Below are 25,009 nucleotides of genomic sequence, written 5' to 3'. Positions count from 1 at the left end.
TTTGAGACCTAGATAACGAATGTGTGTTGACTGTTGGCCATAACGGGATTGGTGCTCTAGCATGTTTTTTTAATGTATGAGACGGCTCTAAATCATTGCACTTATAAAGTATCAGCCGGTGTTGGTATCGTTATGATAATTTGTACAAAGATAACAGTAACAATGTTCAAGGCTCACGAACCGTTCTTTTGTTTTGCGACGCATTTTTGTTGTACGATGTTAGAACAAAAATGTGCGAAATGAGAAAACACATTGATTAATTAAGCCTTGAACTTCTCCGTATACGGATAGGTTTTCCCTCAAATTAGCAAAGCTTACCATCGATTGATCATTCGTTGACCTCTCTTGAATGACTTTCAAAATCAAATGATATTGAGATTTACCAGCCAGCATCGAAGGGTTTTGAACCTTGTACTTGCGTTACACTTATGCGTTCTTCCAGGTCCTACTGGAGTCAAACAATCGATGCAAGCTTTGGCAAACGACTGACCTTCTCTCTCTTTCTCTCTCTCTCTTTCTCTCTCACACACACACACCCACACACTCAAACATGTTGTTCAAGTTTTCCCTGACATTTCGAACAACTTTCATTTGAAAGCGTAGATCTAGAGGCAAGACAGTATTGATATATTGCGAAATATTTCCAATACACTAAGGTCGCTTTTTACGCGTTTTTTTTCACGCGGATTCTGGAATTTACGCGGTATTGTTTTGCGCAGATGTAGGCTTCACTTTACTCGGATTGCAGAATTAACGCGAGTTTTTTACGCGAATTCCGGAATTCACGCGGTTTTTTTTTGCGCAGTACGTATCTCCCGCGTAAAAAGAGACTTTAGTGTATTCGATATTACGAAGTATTTATCGTTGCATTTTCAGGCAGTAGTCTACCTATATCACAACTCCTTGACAGCACATTATTGTCGGAGTGTGTCGAAGTGATATGAATGTGACAGATCAACGATAAATATCAAAATATATCCACCAATATCGTATAATATTATCGGAGTTTTTCTCTTGAAAATAAAGTTGTCTAGCCCCTAAGCTTAGACTCTAAACTTACTTTTGGTGAACAAAAACCCGAGGTGCATTGTAGTTACATCATCTGCCGCTTCGGAGACGGTGTGTGGCGTCTGAAGTAAAACATACTGGAAAGTTTGTGCACGCTAGCACCACGTTGTGGTAGAATTTCGAACTAAACTATTTGCCAATCAGTAGCTCTTGACCTTCCTAATATTTCAGCTACCTACGGCAATTTTCTTAGTGGTTAGATTCATTAGATGAATTAAGTACAAAATACTCAAAACTACACGCACACTAGCGCTAGTGCGGCCGGTCTAAAATCTCTTGTTTACTGCACAACTTTACCACAGACAAACACTTCAAATGGTGTGATTTTCGCGATAAATTCTATACTAAAAATTTCATTGAGATGCATTCTAATGCGACATTGCTACATACAGATTAAAATCTCTTAAAATAGGAATCTTTTTTTACGCGGTTGATTGTACCACATTTAAAAGATTAACTTATATTTACTTATACTAAACTTATTTGATACCGCGTACAAATAATTTACGGAATCGCGTAATTATAATCCGCGTTATTGTAAAAAGCCGCGAATTAAAAAAAACGCATAATGATAACTCGCGTAAAAAAGACCCCCGTGTACACACTTACACAATTGTTTCGCCTTCAAAGCCCAATCCTTTAAAGCCAAAATACTCAACAAACTATTTGGGCGGTATAACAGCTTGTAAAGCTTTAATTCAGCTGAAATCTGCCCAATAGCAGCTTGATAAGCTATGTATTAATCAACAAAACTGCTTGTTGAGTAGACTATCCTTTTCAAGCCTCCGTTTAGTTGGTTTAGTTGAACCGTCATGCAATATTTCACTTTGGCGTCGTATACAAATTACGTAACGCTAAAAATCTAGATTTCAGACCCTCCTCCCCCCCCCCCCTATGTAACGATAGGTAACGTTCGACATGACTCTCCCCCATAAAATTACGTAACGCTAATCAGCCTGTCCCTCCTCCGAAATTTTAAATTTCGAGCAAACATCACATTTACGTAACTGTCTGTACAACCCCCCCTCCCCCCTACGTAACAATAAGTAACGCAGACTCAACCCCCTCCCTCCCTTTATGCGTTACGTAATTTGTGTACGACGCCTTTTGGCACAATTGTACCATAATTAAAATTATGTTGCTCTCTAACGATAATTTTATTTCTCTAACGATATGTACCGTGGAATGGGGTAAAATTGATCAGTGGGGTGAAATTGATCACCTGAAAATTGATGATAAAAAATACTTATCAAAAGATATTGCTCTTACAACACTAGGTAATGTTAACGTGTCCTTAAACGCAACTTTTGCTTGATTTACATACCTGTCAAAGTTAACCCTTGCATGCCCGGTGCAATTTTTCATATTTTCGAAAAATTATTCTAACTCAGTCAAAACTCAATCAAATTTGATCAAACTATTTCCAAAGAACAAAAAAAGTATTGAATTTACTTAAAGTAAACTAAGTTGAAGGTCAATTACGTTAAATTTGGAGAAGTGAGTAAAGTTTGATTATAGCTCAAAAAATGTTATTTTCAACAATGATCTTTTCACACCATTAAAGAAATACTGATGAATTCGCAGGAAACCATAATTTTTTTAATTTCAGAGCTAGTTTTTGAGCTTTTGCAATAAACCGAATTGAAATCGATCTAACGACGATCAAATAAGAGCAAATTTAGCAACAAGCAGCTCGTGAACCAAAATAAACAAATTTTGACCTGAAATATAGTTATTTTCGTTTTCAAACTAGCTGTGAATGATATTCTTCAGCATAATTTATCTTTAGCATATCGAAAAAAGCACATTGCCAAAAGAATGTATGGATTTCAATGGTGATCAGATTCACCCTAATATACCTCATAGTACCTTATAGAATTATCGAATTTATTTCATGAAGTAGACGATAGAAATTTCACCAATAGCCATTGAGGTTTACTGGATTATACTATTTCGGGAAAAATGTACATTAAGCAAGTTAATTGGAATCAATTCACCCCGTTCCATGGTACCTATATTGATTAATGATTGTTACCGTACCGTTTAAAATTTTTCATTCCAATACTAAGCTTGCATTCTTATAGAAACAAAGAGCAAGCCTTGCGTAAGTGAGTATGACTAATGATTCTCCAGCAATCTAATATCAATTCCAGCAATTCTAATATCAATTTTCAGGTTACTCAAGACCACCAGTTGTCCTATACTTTTTATATATTCAGTGTTAAAGAATCCTACTGGAAACATATATTTCAATACAACACTTGGTAGCGTATTCCCAAAGGTCATACTTCTGCAGTAAGAGCTTCATGGCTTCATGCTGGTGGTGGGTGACCGAAAAAACACAAAAATCGACATGTGGTTTGACGAAGTTGGAAAAACGGATCGAAGCAAAACACAACCGCCTTTCCAGACCACTTGCCACTAGTCTTAATCATCCACCGGAAGCATGGGAAAATTTGTGAACGGTAATTGTTTGAGTGTGAAATTACCATTTTATCCTGCGCCACAAGACCCTGCCACCAGAGGGTTCCTTTTTCCTCGAGTAGTGAAGCGGATGAACGCGGAGTTACTTCCGTTTTCTCATATAATTAGCGCTGTCGTCACGGCTTCGCAGTCCGACATGTGTAATGCCAAACGGTATTTACTCGGATATATAGAATTGTAAGACAACACGAAACGCTTTGCCTAACACCTTAGTTTTTCCACCCAGTTTGGTCCTGTTTCGACCGGAAAGTATCATCGTTAGCTCAACTCAGCCGTCTTCATCATATTCATAGCTACCACAAAGGCAATGAAACCCGTAGCAAGAGACTTATGGCTTCATACGTTTTCCAGCGCTGTACGTTTCAATGAAAGTGTGCATATCCACAACTAAACATATAATAGGCATTAGCAGCGGCTAATGGGAGCTTATCTCCTACGATCAATTGTCCATTCATCCATAATGGTGAACAATTTAATCCGGAATAAAAGCAGTGTGCGTAGTTCTGGAAGATTAGGAAGACCCTACGGATTTAGATTAGTTTTTTTCTAAAGTTTTGAAAAACTTTAGACACTAAAGCGTCCAGATTTTTTTTATTAACATCTATAATTTTTCAGTGTTTTTTTTTTAAGAACACAAAAGCACGTAAATGTTAAACGTATTTTTTTCAAAACGCGAATATTGTAAGAAAATAGTGAGAAATTGTAGACTTATAGACGCACTTAGCGTTGGAATAAGTAACCCAGACTTTGAACTTTGTATGAAAACCGCAATAATTGTCGTTTTCTGGCGAGTTAGAAATACGCAAAATCCATGAAAAATCCAAATGTCCATGTAGAACAGCGGTTCTCAACCATTTTTTATCCGCGTACCCCTTGGCGATATTTTCCAAATCAATTGTACACTCAAAATATTTTTCACATTATTGTTACGTGATATTTCCTGTACTTATTCATTTTCTGTCATTTTGCATGATTTATGTGACAAACATAACATCTACGTGAAAATCACATGCATACTATGTTTTATCACGTAGCATCTACATGAACTTGGCAACGTCAAACAGAATGTTTTATAAGAAGTATCACATTCAAAATATTTTTCACGTTATTGTTACGTGAAATTTCATGTACTTATTCATTTTCTGTCAGTTTTCATGATTTATGTGACAAACATAACATCTACGTGAAAATCACATGCATATTATGTTTTATCACGTAGTATCAACGTGAACTTGGCAACGTCAAATAGAATGAACTCTCCGTGCGAAAATATACAAGAATCAAAATGGCGAAGCTGTTGTGTAATTCGGTCTCTGAACATAAAACTGATTTCATCGATGGCTGGCCAATGAGTGAGATCTAGAACAACCATAATTCGACATGGAATCTTTAGTTTACAGATTTTGCACAGATCTAGTTCAAAGATCCAGGAGTTACCTGAACATAAACAGTAGCAGCTAACAGTAATTAGCGACGGTGAATGTCTTAATATTTGTCAGTTTTTATGTCGTTCAATTCATTTTCGAATTGGAAATTTTGCATGCCCGTGCGATTTATCTAGCAACATATTTCAAAAAATTCTGAAATCTAATTTCTCTCTTAAGAATTTGGGAAACCACAATCGAAATTTATACGTTTTATAAAACGATAGCTACTATCCGTTAATCAAATGCTTTTCATGTCTACTGAATAATATTCACAGGATAAATCATCTCACCAGATCATGATGAACTCAAATGACAATCACGTAAAATGTACGTGAAAATGACAGTGGAAAATATTAACATAACTTTTCCGGTAATCATAACGTGAAAATTATTTTGAGTGCACGTGAACTCTCTGTGTGAAAATATGCAGACATCAAAATGGCGAAGCTGTTGTCTGATTTGGTCTCTGATAATAAAATAGAATTTCTCGACGGCTTGCCAATAAGTGAGGTTCTGAAAAACCGTACGAATTTGACATCGAGTCGTGAGTCGTGACACGGATTCAGTTCAAATGTCGAGCAGTTACCTGTACATACACTACAACAGTTGCAGCTGATAGTAGTTATCGCCGGGAAATTTCGTAATACTCGTCAGTTTTTATGTCGTTTAATTCATTTACGAATCGGCCATGCAACCGTGCGTTTTATTAAGCAACATATTTCGATAATGTCTAAAAACTATTTCCCGTCTCTCAAAAATTGGGGAAACAACATTTGGAAATTAAACGTTTTATAAAACTTGGTAGCTATCAAATAATCGGATGCTTTTCACTTTACAGGTAGTTGAATTCTACGTGAAATTCACATTAAATGCATAGATTCACAGGATAAATCATCTCACCAGATGATTATGAACTCAAATGACAATCACGTAAAATCTACGTGAAAATGACAGTGGAAAATAATCACATAACTTTTCCGATAATTGGGTCCTAAAGTTTAAAATGGTTTTCTGATTTTTATATATCAGCTGAAAGAGTGCAATTTTCTGAGCAAAACGTGATTTTTAAAAAATGTTTATCGTTTTCCTTCGATTTTTAAATGAAAAATAAAGAACTGCACGAAATGCCTTAAATGACAGTTCTCTCATATACCGTACATGGGCGAAACGTCAACTTAGACCTTTCGAGCAGTGTTTTTACTCTTCATTTTAAAATCAAAGGAAAACTATAAACATTTTTTAAAAATCACATTTTGCTCAGAAAACGCGACTTTTTCAAATGATATATAAAAACTGGTATAGCTTTAGGACCCAATTATAACGTGAAATATATTTTGAGTGTACCTTATGGCTTGAAATGTTCCCGCAGAGTGGGAGAGAGTAGTGGTAGATCATGTTGTGGTAGTCTAGTTTAGGTTTGAAAATAGACTATGGTTTGTTTGATCACTGCAGTCATGGTTTAAGAGCAAGTTTGAACAACAAATGAAGTATTAAAAAGAAAAATTGTTTTGTCCGCCATTACTAATCTTGCACGTACCCTCTGAAGGCTTTCTCGTACCCCTAGGCGTACCCCAGGTTGAGAACCGCTGATGTAGAAGAAAGAAGATTCCAATTTAGTATTTTTTAGAATAATTGGGTAAGAATATGTTTATGTAGTGTTAAATTCGTACGAGTGGTAAAAAGTGAAATTTGTGCTAACAAAACAGTATTCACCGAGAGCAAGAATTAGTATACAGTTGATTTCTAGATGCATAGGAATGTTTTTGGTGGAATGTGAAAATTTTATATGAACTTCTGATTGGTTAATGAGACACATCACCATCAACAACTGATTAATTTCAAAAATACAACAAAAACGCAACATGAATAATTCCTCATTGAGACCTTTTTTACAATCATCAAGAGCGAATAGAAGTAAAAGTAAAGTAATAACAAAAAACTACGGATATAGTATGCTATCGCCTTATCGCTCTTCCAGACACACACATGAAAATATAAGTACTGTCTTCCACTTGTCTTACACTTGTCATTCCACATCCAGCTAGTATACGCAGAAGAATAGAAAGCACACTCGCCCATGTGGAAAAGGAAGCTACAACCTTTAGTGCTTACTGTTTTACTGCCTCGTTCCTAGTCTCTTTTGAATTTGCACCACTTCTAATAATAGTGGAATCCTTCAACCGAAACATGTTCCAACAGCGGTTGGTCCAATATTAAACAACAGGGGGGTTCTTCCGGCGGGTGTGGGCCCTGCACCCACATAGCTACAAGTGACATGAAGATTAATGAGGAGTGTTACGAAATGGAGCCAATTTTATCCTAATCAAACAATAACGATGTCGATTTCGATTCCACGATGCAGACGGCGGTCCTTCATGAAGGAAAAATCGAACGAGATTCAAGTAAAGTGCCACCTGATGAAACGGCGGTCGCTGAATTCTGATTAAATTTAAACTCGCAAAACTTTGTCAGTCGTTTTCGATTGTTCCCAGTAGCACTGAATGTGTATATTGAAGGTAACAGACAACAAAATATGTAAACTGATTGTATCCATTCTCTCGATAAGATCATCGCTCACAAAAACACTCAAAAGACGATGGTGGAAGCGTGAGAAGAGATTCTCTCAGCTTCGCTCTCGCCTAGTAAGAAAAATTGTTTCACCATTAAAATGTGTCTGAAAAAAAGGCATTAGTGCAAGGAAAACTTGAATTCCCCGTTTGTCAATCGATATTTTTCGTTTTTGGGTGCGTTTAAGTAGATGCAGATTTTGTACATTATTTTTGCTTCAAAGGTCAATTTGAAATGCTACTGTGAATAACCTCTGCCTTTTCAATGGCAGTAACAGAGTAGCACATTTTTGTTCCTTTTTCTTGAACATCCACCCACTATAGCCACTGCTTGGCAAGGTAAATCATGCACAGGCAAAGTATCAAAGTTAGATAAAACACAGAAAACAAAAAAAGCTAAACCGTAGCGAATGTTTACTGATAGAGTAAACTTCATGATACCAAAAAATGTATTATTTTCAATAACTGATTTTTTAAACACTTAGAGCTTACGTGTCTTTGTTAGATTTTCACCTTTCACTGATTACTAACTTCATGTGAGGCAGGCAAAAATTTCCTATATTACATGGAGAACATGCCATTCGAGCCACAGTACTGATATGGTAACCAAAACGTTTGTGAATATATCACGATGAAGTGCCGTACAATCTGTAATATCCAATCAAATCCTATATGGTAAAGTGCAAATCTTTTGATCCCCCGATTTGTGCTAGCAAACATAATCTTTTTTTCGCCTTACACACCCTCTTAAAAGTAAAGGATTTCCATTCACCTCTCAGTTCGCCGTTTTTAATCTGCACATTATTGCACCACTTTTTCGCAGATTACACGTTTCGCTTTTATCCTTTATTCTAAGGAAATTTCTTCTGAGTACTCGGAAAGGCGAAGACAACGGGATCGACGTTTTCCACGTTCACAGTACCACTCTCTAACACCCTTTGTTACGATGGTCGCTAAAGCTTGTCTCCGCGTGCGAAGCCTTATTTGTTCGAAAAGAGGCAAGTTGCAATTCCGAGGCAACCCCTTCAATGAACTATTCTCACCCACTGGTTCCTTTTTCGGATACTACCACTAGCACTGTCTAACTGACCCACTGACTAATGGCTGCCCCTTCCGCGTTGCTGATGAATGAGGGGAAAAGATCAGTTTTTTCTGCTTCGTAATCACTTTTCAACCAACAAACCAACATCAGCCTGACTAGATTGTAGGAATACTACAGCACAAGTCCATTTCTCATTCCTTTGATGAGAACTTTTCTGGGAGCACCGTTTTTTCTGGCTGTACGCAGGATAGTATCCCTTAGGTCGAAAATGTGCGCACAAACGAACGGCCGAATCTCGACTGAATCGAAATTTTCTTGTGAGGACTATGGGGAATGAAATTTCTCTTGGTTTTTCACTGGCAGCGCGCTGCCGGATCCGTTTTCGCGGTAGCTAATACCTACGGTAAACCTCTCCGAAACTCTCAGGCGCTCTCTAGCGTGTTTCTAATCAGACGGAGCCCTGAGAGAAGTCAAAACAGCAGAGTACCGTTTCACTAAACGATGCAGGTGCTTAGGTTTGTGCGTACTTTCCAATCGTGTTTTCGGGATTATGCTCTGTATATCGAAATAAAACGTGTTGTATAAGCTTTTCAATGTGTTTTGACTCTCAGTAAAACGTATCAGTTAGAGACTCGTGAGAGTGTTGTAACGTCGGACATTCAGTTTGTGCTATCCTATCGTGAAAAACATTTCAGCGGTCACCAGAGCTCACTGCACAAATGTTATCTCGACAAACCGGTAGCGAAGGTACGTTTAGTACACGATGGAGACGCACGTTATTCTGTTGCGTGCGATGCACGCTCAAAGTTGTTCTGAATAAATCAAGTGACTACTTGAAAAAAGTAAAACTTAAAATGACCAATGGCATCTGGCAGCGTATTTGCTTCTGTACATCGACTGCTTCCAAATTGTGCAGTGTATCCCTATACAAACTTTAAAAATTCTATGGCACTTTCCAGTGTGTACGAAACGTATGGTTGCCACAATTAATTGACCAACAAATCGTTATATATATTGCTTAATACTATGTGAGCGTATTGTGACCAAACTCTTTGACGGTCACAATAAAATCCTTTGGTCGCTGAGCCAGCTTGATCTTTACTCCTATTTATATTGTATTTTTTTGTGTTGGCAAACCGCAGTGCCAGGTCCACAATTTGTGTTTGATGATGCCTGTTGTTTGTTTACATGTATAAATAATTGTCAGTAAATGTCCAAGCAAAAATTACGCTTTTACATACTCCATTGTTATGTTTGAGTTTTGTTTAATAGCCTCGTTTGGTGTCATTTTGCTTAGTTTTTGTATATAAATTATTTATATTGTTTGTTTATATGAATTATTTATTTAAACTATTTTGTTGTATTTAGCATGTATACAAAATTTAAATTTAAGAGAAAACAAGTCGTAGATTAGGTAAAATCAATAAATTGTTCTAAAAAAATCAAATAATGATAAATAAAACCCTGGCACCAAACTAAACGATAAGTTTATAAGGTGATGATAAGGTGGTGCGCTACGCGGCAGGGAGGGTCTACGATGGAAAGCGGACAGGTAGTAAATAAAAAGGTCGGATAGCAAATATGCAGGAGAATTTTTGATTATAACCCGGAGGAGTGTAGTCGCGCGTATAATAACGGAATAACGCCCTAAGTGAGACCTTTTGTGGCCAAATTGGAAGGCCATTTTGTACGCTAAGTTTTGGCGCGTCGTTGAAAACCGCGGCCGTGTTGAAAAGGCGAGTTAAAGCCAGTTGAAGCCATCCAGATAGTGCAACAGTGACACCCTCCGGGTTATCCGCCAGCCGATTATCCAGCGATCAACAAGCCGGTGCTATCTTTGTGACGCCCCACCGGTGACCACCGACGCCACTGCGTCCGATACTACCACGCCCAGTTGGCCAGAAGACCGGATCCGACCAGCGAAATCACCGCATCTCTAAAACAGCAAAGCAGCCAAGCCACCCAATCAACATCTACACCCCCACCGAGCGGAGTGCCCGACGGACGTCTCATCGTGAAAAAAGATATGCGCAAGTAAAAATATATCCCTACTAACTCTCCCTTCCTGCGAAAAGTAATTTTAATAAAAATTTTGTATGGTCTCGTAATTTTCAAGCTGTTCTTTGTTAAATTAATTGTGAGTCCTTTTGACTTGTTTCCGCTCAGTATTAGTGTGTAATCCGTGAATTTCGCTCAGTGACCAACGGTTGAGGTGGGTTGAAAGTCCGCCCAATTGAATTTTCTACAGGAGACCAAAGTAACGACCCGAAGCTGGGAAGTAAAAAGCAGGTAGAAGCAAGTGAATTGTAACAGTATATATATTCAATATCGGATTCGATTTTTCGGCGGTACTTCATTGACCCGGACTACATTTTGTAGCTTAAAAAAACTGTCAATTTTTCTTGTTATGGTCATTATCGCTACAAGTATCAATGACAGTTCTATAAGGCATGTTATTAAGGTCGATGCATTAATGTTAGCAAATGTTAAGAGCATTTTTCAATTTTGATTTAAATGATTTTGCATTTTAATGGGGCACCCTACTCTGGAAGGTCGAAAATAATGAATTTTCGTGAATGTTTCGAGTAAAGAGATTTGGGTATTTTGGTTATTGATTAAGGTATTTTTGAAAATGTGTTTTGCATGTTGTGGATGCAAATATACTGAGTACTACGCTGCTGGCAACTGGGAACGTGGATGCTCCCTCTAAATCAGTACCTATACTGACCCGTAACGAAAAACATCCACCCAATTGGATACACTTTTCCATAGAAGAATGATTAGAAATGTGTGGCTGATAATCGCAAATTCTGAAATTCGCATCCGCATCCGCAAATTTTCAAGTTCTGTGTATATTTGATAAATTGTGTTAGAAAAAGGTATGGCATGGAAAAAAATCCTAGGACATGGTAAATTTCACGATATTTTGTAATTAAACATTGACGCACCCCTCGGCATTAGTATGGCCTTATGTCAAAACAAATCATCCGCACCATTTACGCTCGATTTAAGCTGTGTCTCAGTTGTTTATCGTGGTTAATCGAGTGTTGGAACTTCAAGAAAGTATGACAGGTAAACAAAATTCGATTCCCGTTCGAATTTATTACTAAAAGACTGTAAGGAAAACCTATCCCAACGGAAAATTGCTGCAAAATATGGAATTAGTCGCCAAGCTGGACAGGAAATTTGGGAAAAGCACAAGAAGTTTGGATCTGTGGCTGACAGAACATGCAGAGGAGCCCAAGTAACAATCCAAAGACGATTTAGTTTTATTTATATTTTATAGAAGTTTTATTAAAACATTACTAAATCTATCGAGTTTTATCATAAATTTATTTAAGTACTTGTGGTTTTTATTTATCAACAGTTCCCAAGAGTAATTAAAGAACACTTGAAAAGTCCTCCATAAAACTCCTTCATCAATTAATGTGATAAGCCTGAGGAGCGGTTTTAAAACGCACTCAATATCCCTTTCAAAATACCTATGAGAAACTTCCATAAAACTTCATTAGAGTTTTACGATAGTTTTATGGTACTTAGGCCCATAAAATTTTCTTAAACCCATTTTGTCTCATGAAAGAGCAAAAAAAAATTGTTGAAAGAAAAGGATCTAGAATAAACAAATTTTTTCAGCTCATTCAAGCAACTAACTCATACTAAATCAAGTCATTTAAGGGTATATTACTTTTGGTGTTAAAAGCAGCAAAACCTCAATACTCACTAACGGACATGAAATATAAGATGGTAGAAATTTCAATACAGGTCGGACTCGATTACCAAACATTTTTTATTCCGGATAATCGAATCACGGAAATATATTGAAATTTGCGAATAACGAACATAAATAAACAGGTATTTCCTTTTTTTTATTTTACGTGTGTGCAGTGGCGTAACCAGAAATTATTTCTTGAGAAGCAAAAAAGAATAAATTGGACATTGATTATCGAACACTTCCCAAACATGTCGGAAATGACATAAATGGTAACAAATATGCCAGAAGGGGTGGTAGAGGCAAAATTTCGGAGTAAAAATTAAAACGATCACCGAAAAAATGAAATTCCGGTTAATCGAATCTAAAATTCCGGATAATCGAGTCCGACTTGTACCTGAGAATGACAGAGAAATGGTATTCCTTTCCCATGCTTCATGCAATATGTTGCATTTCTTCATTTTGCCCTTGTTTAGGCCCTAGTTATAAAATACACCGGATATTTATTCTAAACCATTTATTGTTCTTGTTCAAAAATCGCTACAAGTAACACTTTTCCAACAGCAATCACAAAAATGGTGCTTGACTGTAAACAAACAGTTGCTATCTTAGATAAAATTTGCTTGTCTTGAAAAGTTTAAGCAAGTTTAATTCAAGCGCAAGTATTCTTCTCCGTGAATGCAACAAGTAAATGCCAACTTGTCGAGATACTAAAAAATCTTATTAGTCTTGCTCAAGAAGTTTTAGTTAGAAGCCGTCTTATAAGGGATTAAAATAAAACCAACGACAAATATGGCGAACAGACTGTGATTAACTGCGTCAAAATAATAGCCATTTGTAATCAAACGGTAATAAAAGGCCGACATTCTTAATGCTACTAATAATTCTGGCAGTTCAGTAGTGAAGGTTGACCATGCTGAACACAAAGTTTAGTAAAATGTTCCGTAGTCCGGCAAACCCGAACTTAGCGAAAATTCAGATATATTTTTTATTTTCTAAATAAATTACTAATTTGCCAGTAATTTCATGGCGCGTTGAAAATTACAAACTTTTTTGTCATATTACGTATAAACTTAACGTGGCAAATAAAAATTTACAAATATGAACTTGAAAATACATGTAGATTTATCTACCTATTTTATCCAACGACTGCGATGACATTCATTTTGGAGAAAGAGTAGATCGATGGGGTTTGTTTCATGAATTGATCTATGTAAATAAAAAACAAATTCTGTTCATAGCGAAATAAGCTAGAAAGAAGAGTTGCGAGCCTGATTTATAAAACTCTCGTAATTTGTTACAGTTTTTTCATGGTTGTGAGCAACTCCTGAATGTCATCATGAGTACATATCGATAAAAATATAGAGTTTTAAGCAAACTTTAGGAACTATTCTTGAGAACCTTCTCTAGCATGGGCCTCCTTGATCTTATGGGGATTTTACGGCTGATTTGTAGCAGTTTGTGAAAATAATAAGATTTATGCCCTGTTTTAAAGAACAAGCAATCAAAACTTCTTCAAGTACATCTTAAAACTGATATTGTTACTTGGGAGGTGCGCGTTAAACGGATAATCGTACTGATACGATGATCATTCGCGAAATAAAGGAAAAATCCATCGGTGACCATCAAGGAAAACCTTCAGCTTTCAGTGTCCGATCGTACGATTAGCCGCAGAATCAGAGAACATGGGCTACAGAGCAAGTTCGTACGCGATCTACCGCAAGAAGCACGACTAGACTTCGCGAAAAAGTATCTCAAATTAACGGTATCTTTTTGGAAACGTGTTTTATGGATTAACAAATCGAAACTTTAATTCGAAATTTTTCAAAATCAAAGGCGAGGTAGTTAGAGTATGGAGAAAATCAGGTGAAGTTTTACAGGTTCGTCATCTACAGCCTACGGTGAAGCATGATAGTGGAAACTTCATGGTCCGGGGCCAGTTAACAGCTGACACCTACATTGGCATTATCAATGAAAATCTGTGTGAATCAGTCGTAATAACCGACTTAGGCAAGGACTTTATCTTTCAACAGGACAATGATCCTAAGCATACATACTGCCACGAAGACCAAGGCTTTCTTCAAATCAAAGCGAATAAACCTTCTTGAATGGCCCGCTCAAAGTCCTGATTTGAACTCTATCGAGAATCTGTGGGTAATTTTGGACAATAACATTGAGAAATCCGGCGTACTGAACAAGGTCGAATACTTAACGGCATTGGCAAAAACTCGGAAAGATATCAACCTACAACATCTGAAGCATTTGGTAGAGAGCATGAAACGTCCTAAGAAGGTGGTTGAGGCGCACGGAGGTCATATTCCATACTGAAAATCTTAAGTTGGCAACAATTTCTAAAGTGGATTTTTTTCTTGTCATTCCGTTATATGGATACATTCTAGTTACTTACTTCACAAACTTTGGTTTAAGAGTAAATGATCTGTAGTACTGGTTTATACTTTTCCTACTATTATATTACATAAACATACTCTCATCTCAGAATAATGTTCATTCAAGTGTTATGAAATAATAATGGTGTGAGTGGATTTTTTTCGATGCAGGTCATTGTAACAGGTGGAATGTTTTTCTCAGCCCCTAGTGGACCGGTCCGGTTAAAATTTATTTTTAGTATGAAGAAATATATTATCTAAATTGTTACATAGCCGTTCTAGTAAAACTAAACTATATATGCACTATTTAAAAAAATTTAAAACATGGAAAATTTCAGATATCGAGAAACTGCTATGTAACAAGTTACATAAATCATTTTTAAATGCAAAAAAAAAATTCAGCCAAATCGGTGAAAAAACATGGTTTCGAGAAAAATACTGCCAACAGCGTAGTACTCACTATTTTTGCATCCACGTCATATTTAGTATTCTCGGATTATTTTTTGTTCCCAAATATTAAATAACAGCTCGACGGTAAAAAAATTAAACATTAAAAAGTTATTAATTATTTTGAGGAGCTCAACTCTTCTCGCTATACACATAGTATCGAAGCTATCGAACATCGTTTAGAAAAGGTCATGAAATGTACAGGGTATTCAATAAGTTCGAAAGCACTTTAAAAATGTATTAGAGGATATATAAAAATAGAAGATATTTTTTCTGTCAATTTTTATTGAGGCAATGTTTAGTAAGGGGCCATTCACATACCACGTGGACAGCTTTGGGGGAGGGGGGGGGGCTTGGCAAATGTCCGAGGTCCATACAATTTTTTAGGATTTATAGTTGTCCACGGAGAGGGAGTGGGGGGGTCAAAATCGTTAAAAATCTGTCCACGTGGTATGTGGATGGCCCCTAAGAGCCTTTACGACATATTAACTGGGAGCACCCACCTCCTCTGTGTTGTATGATGAACGTGAAACATTTCTCAAAAGAATCGCACGCGGCGCGCGTCTGATCCAATGGCATCTTGTCCCAGATATTGGAAATGAGATTCGTAAATTGGTTCATAAAGCTCACTTTATGTTCGCTCTGCTTAGCCAGAATATACGACCATACATAAAAGTTCAGAGGATTAAGGTCCGGGGAGCTAAGAGACCACAAAGTCTTATCGAGCAAATCAGTCAAATTTCCCCAACACCACGCTTGGAAGGTATTCGCCGTGTGTACTGTTGAAAAACGTGATAGTCCTTCCCTTAGGGGTCCCGAAGTGCCGGGGCTACAAGCTTCTTCAGAACCTCGGTCCTATAGTACGCGGCGTTGATTTTCACGTTGTTCTCGATAAACAACTGTGGGAGCAACCCACGCCTGGATACCCAAACCATTTCCGATGAGTTACCCTAGAACCGCGGGATGTTTATGTGGGACGGGAAATGCTGGCCACCATCCACGCCCACAGCCAATCATTTTGGACAATGTGTGGCTGTTGCGAGACAAAGAGTTTCTCATAAGAAAACACGAACTCTTGACCTGCGTACCGCGAAAGCATCAACGTGGCTCTGTTCAGCCTCGTTGGAGCCTCCGTTACCCCATGAACGTTGCGTTTTTTGTGCGATTTGTATCTCAGGTCCTTTGTCGTGATGATGTGGGTAGACCCCATGAACCTTGCGTATTTTGTACGATTTGTATCCCAGGTCCTTTGTCGTGATGGCGTGGGTAGTCCCGGTAGACATATCCAGGTCAGCAGCGGTCTTCCGGATCGAGCGGTTCATTTTTTGACGAACCCCGCCCAGATCTCGCACGGTTATTGGTCGAGCCCGTTTCGCTATACCGACGGATGGTGGTATAGATGAAATTCCGCTTCATCCCGTGGGATTTCAACCGCTGAAATATGTCGCCGGGTTGCTCTCTCGCAAACAACTTTACTACGACGTCGTGGTACTCCTCCATCGTGCGCGGTAAACAAACAACAAAGGACAGCAAGTCGAAGCCATGCGCGTCGGTTAGCCTATATATGAAGCTAAAGATGACACTGATACCTATACACAGAATGCACATAAAGCGCAATGAATAATTGTATTCGAACGGTATGAATACCCTGTAGAATTGAATGGAAAGGGAAACATTGCGAAAACATTTGTTTTTTTCTGTGCTTACGATTTTCAAAAGAAGCACCGTGATATAGTTATGGCATATTTTATTAGCGTTGACAAAGTCAACAAAATATTAATTCAACCCCACTTTGAAGTATGATTTGAGTGAAAGTCCACTGTATTATCTGTGTTTCATTGCAAGAAATGAACAACTATGTATTGTTTCATATCGTGTTGAATGAACTGCTCAATTCCACAAAAAATGTCCCAGTTTCAATATTTTTTTAATTTTCGTTTTTGATCTGGCTTAAACTTTACATAGACGCCATTTTGTGCGATTGGTTTTATTTTTTGAAAAACAACCAATTTTTTAGTAGTTATGCAAAATTGTTATGTTGGGAAGGTAAATATTGATGATTACAAATGTTTTTAGAGCTAAAACGGTTTATTCGACGAATTCGGTAAAGTTGTAGATAATTTTGTCTTGCCGAAAAAATATGCATCCTGAAAAATTTATTTTGTAGCAGTTAAAAAAAAATTAATTATCAAGAAAAGTTATTCTTTTAAAAATCTATTTTTTTTCAAAAACTTCAAAAGGTTGGCAAAAAATTGATGACGGTCCGATCATGGAGAAATCAGGAAAAAATCTAGGAACGAATGTCCGTGGTGAATGTTTTATATGAAAATGAAAACGAACAATGTATAATACCTTTCAGGTAAATAGCAAAAATTTATCTTTACGGTTGTTTCTAGCTTGCGTTCCCTAATACTGTGCGGCGTCATCGATTTCACAGCAGTTTTAACGCCGAAAAATGCAGCGGAATTATAGGATTAACCTATGACAACCACAATTTCTGCGAAACCGATGTGAAGCCAGAGTAGATAAATGTTCCCGATGATAACTATATTCTCGTCTACGTTCGGTTTGATTTGTTGGTGCTCAATGTGGATTTACTGAGTTTGATAATCATTGCATTAGAGACATTATGAATACACACAATACCACAAGTCTAAAATAATGAAATGATTCGATTTTTGCATTTTGTTTCATTTCTAAAATTCATCCTCAGTTATGATTGAGGCGTAAGGTGGCATGTTAAGGAGACAGTGATGGGAAGCGTTCGGCTAAATCGCTAACTATCGACTAGAGATGGTCGGGTACGGGTATTTTTACCCGAAACCCGTACCCGACCCGTACCCGACGGGTTCGGGTAACGCCAAATAATATTTTACGGGTTCGGGTCGGGTACGGGTAATTTAAAATCTAGGGCTACGGGTTCGGGTCGGGTACCGGTTTGAAAAATTCTCAATTTGTCGGGTACGGGTAGTTCGATTTTTGTGCATTATGAGAATTGAATTTTTAACATTACAAGCCTATGTGTTTTCTCGTGTGTTTGTCGGTAATCGGAAAGATGGGAGAAGAAATCGTCCATTCTCACTCAACGAGAGATCGCCCAATATCTATTCTGACAGTTGTCGGCAGTGTTTGCACCGAAAGAAGGCAATCATGCTTTCTCTTTCTAATTTGAGAGTGAATAATGTTTCCTGCAACCGTTTTGAGTTAAATGGAATTTTTGCCGGGTTTTTTCATATCTGTCAGTGAAACCGCGGACCATCGAGATGTTTGGTACGAAGCAAATATATGGGATTTGACAGCGATAGCATAGTCTTGGTTTGCACTCAAAAGTTACAGGTTTTTGGCGAATGCAGTGAATTATCAAATTTGACCTTATTATGATATTTAGATTTCAGGTTGCTGCGATGTTCACATAAAACTTGTCGTTTATTTTAAACTCTATCAGACATGCCCTGTTCACCATTCTCCGTGTTATTCTAGTAGGCTACATTAAAATATAGTGGACCCCCTCCCTATAGTGGACCACCCGCCAGATTATTTCATTTTATGTGTAAACTCGAGTGACTTTCAAAAAACTTCCATCGAGAAACATTTTGTTCAGCCAGTCTGCATCATAAGGTTAACAATAGAGGGGTCCACTAAAAGTTGATTTACCCTATTCTTATTGTTGTTTTGATTTGGTTCATTATGAAGCTATTATGAATCTTCCAAAAAAAAAATCTTTTGAATATTTATTAATCTTTCGAAAACAAAATAAAAATTTTCAGCAATTTATATGAAAACATTTATGCATTCAAAATAAATAATTGGATTCCCTGATCAATTTTATTATGAGGTAACTAACACGATAAATGGATCTTAAATGCTCCGTACACAGTTATGGATAAATATTTTGGAGAGCGACAAAAATGGTCAAATTTTTCACCATCAGATCAGATGAGCGGACAGGTGCTGCACTGAATTCTAGGAGAACCAATATATCGCCTGGAACTCCGGGTTCATTAACATTCGTTCACATTAACACTCGGTTCTAGTCTAACTCCGGCCATCATCTCGAGAAACCACCTATGACAATCAGTGCATAAAAAGTGCGAAGTACCCGGTTATTAACAAAATTAAATAAAATTAAACAAAAAAAAAAACAAAATCCAGGACGGGTCGGGTACCGGCAATTTCGGCGTTTTTTTTCCGGGTACGAAAATTTTCGATGAGTCGGGTACGGGTAACCAATCTCCTATACCCGACCATCTCTACTATCGACGCTGATTTTCAATCGGCGTGTTAGCGACTTCACTAGTTTTTCAGCTAGTAAGCGAACTGTGTTTTTGCACTGAAAACAAAATACTTACGGAAATGACCATTCAGATACCCGGCACACTTCTAAACTAATAAAATAATATGAGTTTTTTTTATTTCAGTTGATCTGCTGGGTCGCTAACGTAAACACCGCAAACCACTATAAAAAAAGACGTTTCGGGGAAATGGCCATTTCCCTCACAAATAATTGGAATTATTTATGAACAAGCGTGTTTTTTTGTTATTGATTAACTGAACTTTTAGAAAATTAGAGTAGTTGCTCCATTATTCATCTCAAATGCCAGGTGCACCTATATTCATCTTATTTCTCTTATTTGTCCAATTTACCGTAAAATTTCTACATTTTTTTTTTTAATTAAATCTATATGCTTCTCGATTTTGCCAAGTGGTTAAAAGATTTACGTTGAAAATATGGTAAAAGGTGACGATAAATGGATCAAAAAGGCGTGATAAGATGAATATAGGTACTGAAATGAATATAGGAGCGATTACCCTACTTCTTTTATTCAATAAAAAAGGTGCAACATGTTTAAAAACATCAGACATTCCTCTTTTTTCTCGAGCAAAAAGGTATATAACCCCTTAAAAAACAAGTGCAAGTCGTGCAAGGCTATCTTTTTTTTTACTCTGAAATGAGGTTCGTGTTATCAATCATACACGCCACAGGAGCTATTGAAACTACAAGCTCGGAATGATCTAGATTAAAATTTTGGAACATCAAATATTTTTTCAAGATACAGCGCGCTTGAAGTCATGGTAAATTCGGTTCTACTTTTTCGATTCGAATAACAAATAAATAAAAAAAAACTAACTAGGGTAACGTTAACGATTAGCACAACTTCCGTTAATATTAGTTAAACATTTAATTTTCAAGTTAGCGTGTTATCAACGGTACCGTGGAATGGGGTGAAATTGACCAGTGGGGTGAAATTGATCACCTGAAAATTCGTGATAAAAATATAAATATGAAATAATTGAGAATTGTTATAAAAATTGATTAATTTCACCCCGTTCCATGGTATCGGTTTCGGAAGTGATCCACCACTACTAGGGGGGCTTTCTAATGCAGGGCTAGTGACTTTTTTCAATAAAATAGTGACCAAATAGAGACTAAATAGTGACCAAAAAATAACCAAAATAGGGTTTTGAAGTTTATTATTGAACCATAAACGAATTAAATTTTATCTGAAATTTATGTCTTTAGAACTTTTAATTTATGATTTGTTCTCGTAGAAAAAAGTCGAACTAAAATCTGTATCATAATTTCACATGGAAATGGTTGTAATAACACCTTGTTCAATATATTCGAATACAAGTTTTCGAGTTATAAGTGCAAATGAAAGTTGGTGGACTGTCAGTTGTACTTAGTTCTTGATGTGCGATGTAACAATTCCGGAAAGTCATTATAAAAACGGTTTTTGGTCAGTGACTGCCCTTGCACAATATTCTAACATCTCAGATCGTGTGAAACTAGGCGAGATTTCGTTTATTAAACCATCGAAAAATACAAGGAGACATTCTCTTCGGGGGATCGTTGAAAATTTTGTCGGCCACGATCTGCAAGGATGCCGCAAGTCGTAAAATTGTGATTGTTATGAGGAAGCGTGTCCGGCGAAATGTAACGTTCAGTTTGTAATTCCCACCCATCTGAGTATATCTATTGAATTTGTCCACAATATTTTGGCCGATTCTTCTAGAAAAAGAGGCTCGATAGAGTGAAAATGATACTTTCACAGCTCGCTGTTCGCGAGTTCATTGTTTCTGATGAGAAACTATTTGTACTGGAGTGTGACTGACGTTACACAAAACAATCGAATATGGGCAGCAGCAAGAGACAGCATTTCAGAGTTCTGAAGGAGTGTTCCTCGATTGCAGAGTACAGCTTTATTGAAAGTCTCGGGAGCAATTTGCAAGCGAGTAAACTTCCTTTGATTTTCATTTCCAAAGACGCCGAATTTAATGCTGTTTATTATAGAACGGTAGTTTTGGAAAAAAAAAGTTACCCCGTGTCTTCGAAAACTCTATGTGTTCCAGTAAGACCGTGCATCAGCGCAAACTGCGAACTTGACTCGAGGTTGGTATATGGACAATTTGAGGGACTTTTGAAATCTAGGAATCCGTGCCGCCTGTGACAGCTTCGAAAAGCGTTTGGAGTTGGTTGAGCTAACTGAGGGAGGGGTTTTTCAAAATATATATATATATATTTTTTTAAGGGGGGTATTTGTTAGTAGCTTAAGTATTTATGATAAATATTAGTAAATAATGAGCATGTGTGTCCAATCACAAATGGTGACTTTCAACACTGTTAGAAATTTGTAATTTTAATTGTTAGGATTTGTTTGGTTTCGCAATTAGGACTTATCATTCGTAGGGATTTAAACCTACTTGTCAGAAAAGGGGAAGTAAACTTACAACAAACTTAATCGCTAACTTATTGGCTATAAAGAGAGCTTATCGTAGCAATTGAGGATTGCAACGATTTTTGTCGAAAATTGTTAATAATTTTATTTGACATAGCTTCTAATGGTTCAACACCAGTAAGTCTATGTAATTCGAGTGTACCAAACCAAGGAGGACGCTTCAAAATCATTTTCAGAATTTTATTCTGAATCCTTTGGAGCGTTTTCTTCCTTGTTGAACAGCAACTTGACCAGATCGGTACAGCATAAAGCATTGCTGCACGCAAAAGTTGGATGGTGCGAAACCAGTACAAAATTGTGCGTTTTTAGAACAATTGTTGATGTAATTCGGAACCAGTACAATGAATGCGTGTTGGGCATAACGCAATTAATGCTCTAGCGTTTCTCCAATGTATTCGGCAGCTCCAAACTACTACATCTAAACAGTTCAAGCAGCATTGCAAAGCGAGCGAGAAGCAAAACCATTCTCCTCCTATCTGCTTGAGGACGAGACATATGCTACGCTTTTCAAGTCTTTTGCACACACGCTTTCGAGATACTTTTTCTTCTTCTTCATGCATTCCTCTGAATAGCAGCAAGCACGCACCGACAGTATAGGGAGCTTCCCATGTACAGTACTGCCATCTGGAATAGTTTAATGGAAAAGCAGGAAAACGTAAACAATCGATCGGCCGAAAAAGCGATTATCAAACTGTATTTTTCTGCAGTTTTTGTTGAGTTCTCAGGGTTTTTTTTTTCATCTGAAAATGATTTGTAGGTCTGGATAGTTCATTTTTGGTGGTATGTTAAAAAGTTGGTGTCGCCGACGCTTGTTATTCCGAATAAGATAAGTACATGTTTTTGTGAAGCAGAAAAGTGTTCATTTTCACGGAGGGTTTTCTCCGAAAAATACTAAGAACCACACCCAGTTTTAGTTTCTATCGAAAGTCCGTGAATGATACTTTTTTTTTTCTTCACATAACATTTATTTGACACGGCACAAATACAATTTAATGTTTAACGGCGCCAATTATATCTGAGTGAATGATACTTGTATGTACAAATATGATCGATGGTATTTATTGCTTTATTAGGTAATCCAGATGTATACTGTTAGACTAGAAAAACAAACTGAATCGTACCTGCGCTGTGTGGTACCGTCATGCAGAAAAAACGGGATCTTGGTACGTCGTTTTATAAACTGCCGGACCGGTTAAAGGACAATAAACGGTGGCGTGAATGGGTATTTTAAATCACTATTTTTGCAATAGGAAGTTATGCGTTTATTTTATTTCAGGTTAATCTGTTAAAGTTAAAACACAGACTAACAGACATAACACGTCGAACAAATTTTCAATAAAATCATCGTTTGGATGATTCCAGTACTTTACTTTAATAACACTAGCACCATCTGCTGTCTTGTTCGCGCTGCGTCATGTATTTCGACATCAGCGCCAGCGTTCCTGCATGTGTCAAATGGGGAACTACAAAATATGTATGAGATTGCATGACAGCGCCCCAGACGACGTTCTCGCGCGTTGACTGTTATTCGATTGAAAATTTGAAATGAACGTTTTTGGTGGCGATGGAGCTAGGTTCCAGTGTTACGTCTGTTAGTCTGTGGTTAAAATATGTACCTTTGAGGCATGAACAAGTGGGCAGTAATCATTTTCAAACAACAGATTTTTTTATTTTAAGTAAGTTGGGAAATAGTTTGTGAATGCGATAAACTTTCAATAAAAATTTCAGAGAATCATTGGTTCGCGGAACTGCTAAATACCTTGTATCGGTTACCCCTGGTGGATGCCTCAACTATGTAAGCCAAGGATATGTTGGGAGAGCATCGGACAAATTCATTTTCAACGCTAGTGACATGATATCTTTGTTCGACAAGCATGATGCTGTGATGGTTGATAAAGGCTTTGCTATCAAAAAGGAGCTCGAACAACGTAATTTAGAACTAGTGCGTCCTCCGACTTTAATAAATGAACAGTTCAATATTAGAGAAGCTCGTGACAATGTGTCAATTACTGGCGCACGTGTTCACGTAGAACGAGGAATCCAACGGATGAAAAATTTTAAAATTTTGACTGAAAAGGTTGATTTAGCAATTTTACATTTACTAGATGATGTAATGGTTATTATAGCAGGAGTAGTTAATTTATCAGCACCCATTTTGTCAGATGATAGATTTGTTTCTGTTAAATAAATAAAACAATATGAGTTTTAAAATTTATTTTAACGTTTTCTAATTTCTTATTAAATTAAACAACATAAGAACATGGTTAATTTTCATTCAGAAGCGATAATTGGGAGAAATCGATTAAAGTATATCGCACCAAGTGCGTTGAGCAATTCTTCAGTAAATGCCGCATAATATTGCACGTTTATAACAAAATAGTTGTCTTCCAAAGAACTGTATATCACAAAATCTGTTGATTCTAAATCTAGTAGAAACATTGCAAGCTGGATCTGTCCGTAGTAATCGTGTTTCCTTTTCAGTACAAATTTATCACCGATTTTCTCAACGAATTTTAAAGTGAGACGTCACAAATCTTATTTCTCTTGGCGGTGCTCGAGGGTATGAGCCTCACAGGCAGCTGCAATAAATGTGGATATTGTCACCTTCTATCCTAGTGATTCCCGCAATTAGTACATGATTATTTTTGAAAAGCTCGTTCCTTTCAACCCAATTCCGTTTGCTACTTTGGGCAAAATCGAAGAGGTCCATCAAATCAATATCTACCCGTAAGCAGTGCACATTTAAATCCTAGAAATACGTCGAAACAGGCATATAAACACATTGAACAAACAAAATGCACTCGCGACTCACCATATTCGGCCGAATCAGTGAAAAAGCAGCTGTTTGATTATGACGATATCTTCCTCTTTTGTTTAAGTCACTCACTTATCGCTACGTCCGACTGATCCTTATACATGCGACAAACACTTCACAAGATTAGCAGTTGCACATTTCAACTCTAGTTAAATAAAACTTTCATCCGAAAGTGATGATTATTTTCCAGCATGAAAAAAAATGGTTGACTAATTGCACTAAAAAAAGCACAAGACCAAATGATATTATTTTACTACCACTGAAATCTGTATTCATATGCATCACTCTTTCAAATCATCACATTTAATCACAACAACTTTAGTTAC

General features: G+C 37.1%; 1 protein-coding gene across 10 annotated transcripts in view; it reads right to left on the bottom strand.

The window, feature by feature from the left end:
• Window positions 1-8,892, bottom strand: part of LOC129722324 (potassium voltage-gated channel protein Shab) — a 207,125-nt gene extending 198,233 nt beyond the window's left edge. For 9 of the 10 annotated variants that reach the window (XR_008727591.1, XM_055675678.1, XM_055675680.1 and 6 more), the window contains exon 1: window positions 8,319-8,892. The gene's annotated coding sequence lies outside the window, so the exon portion shown is untranslated. Of the gene's footprint in view, window positions 1-8,289 lie in introns of all 10 variants that reach the window. The other variant, XM_055675679.1, reaches the window with a different exon arrangement.
• Window positions 8,893-25,009: the final 16,117 nt, after the last annotated feature.

The sequence above is a fragment of the Wyeomyia smithii genome, chromosome 2, assembly GCF_029784165.1.
Source record: "Wyeomyia smithii strain HCP4-BCI-WySm-NY-G18 chromosome 2, ASM2978416v1, whole genome shotgun sequence".
NCBI lineage: Eukaryota > Metazoa > Arthropoda > Insecta > Diptera > Culicidae > Wyeomyia > Wyeomyia smithii.
The sequence above is the reverse complement of the archived record's forward strand: the minus strand, read 5'-3'. Positions and strand labels throughout refer to the sequence as shown.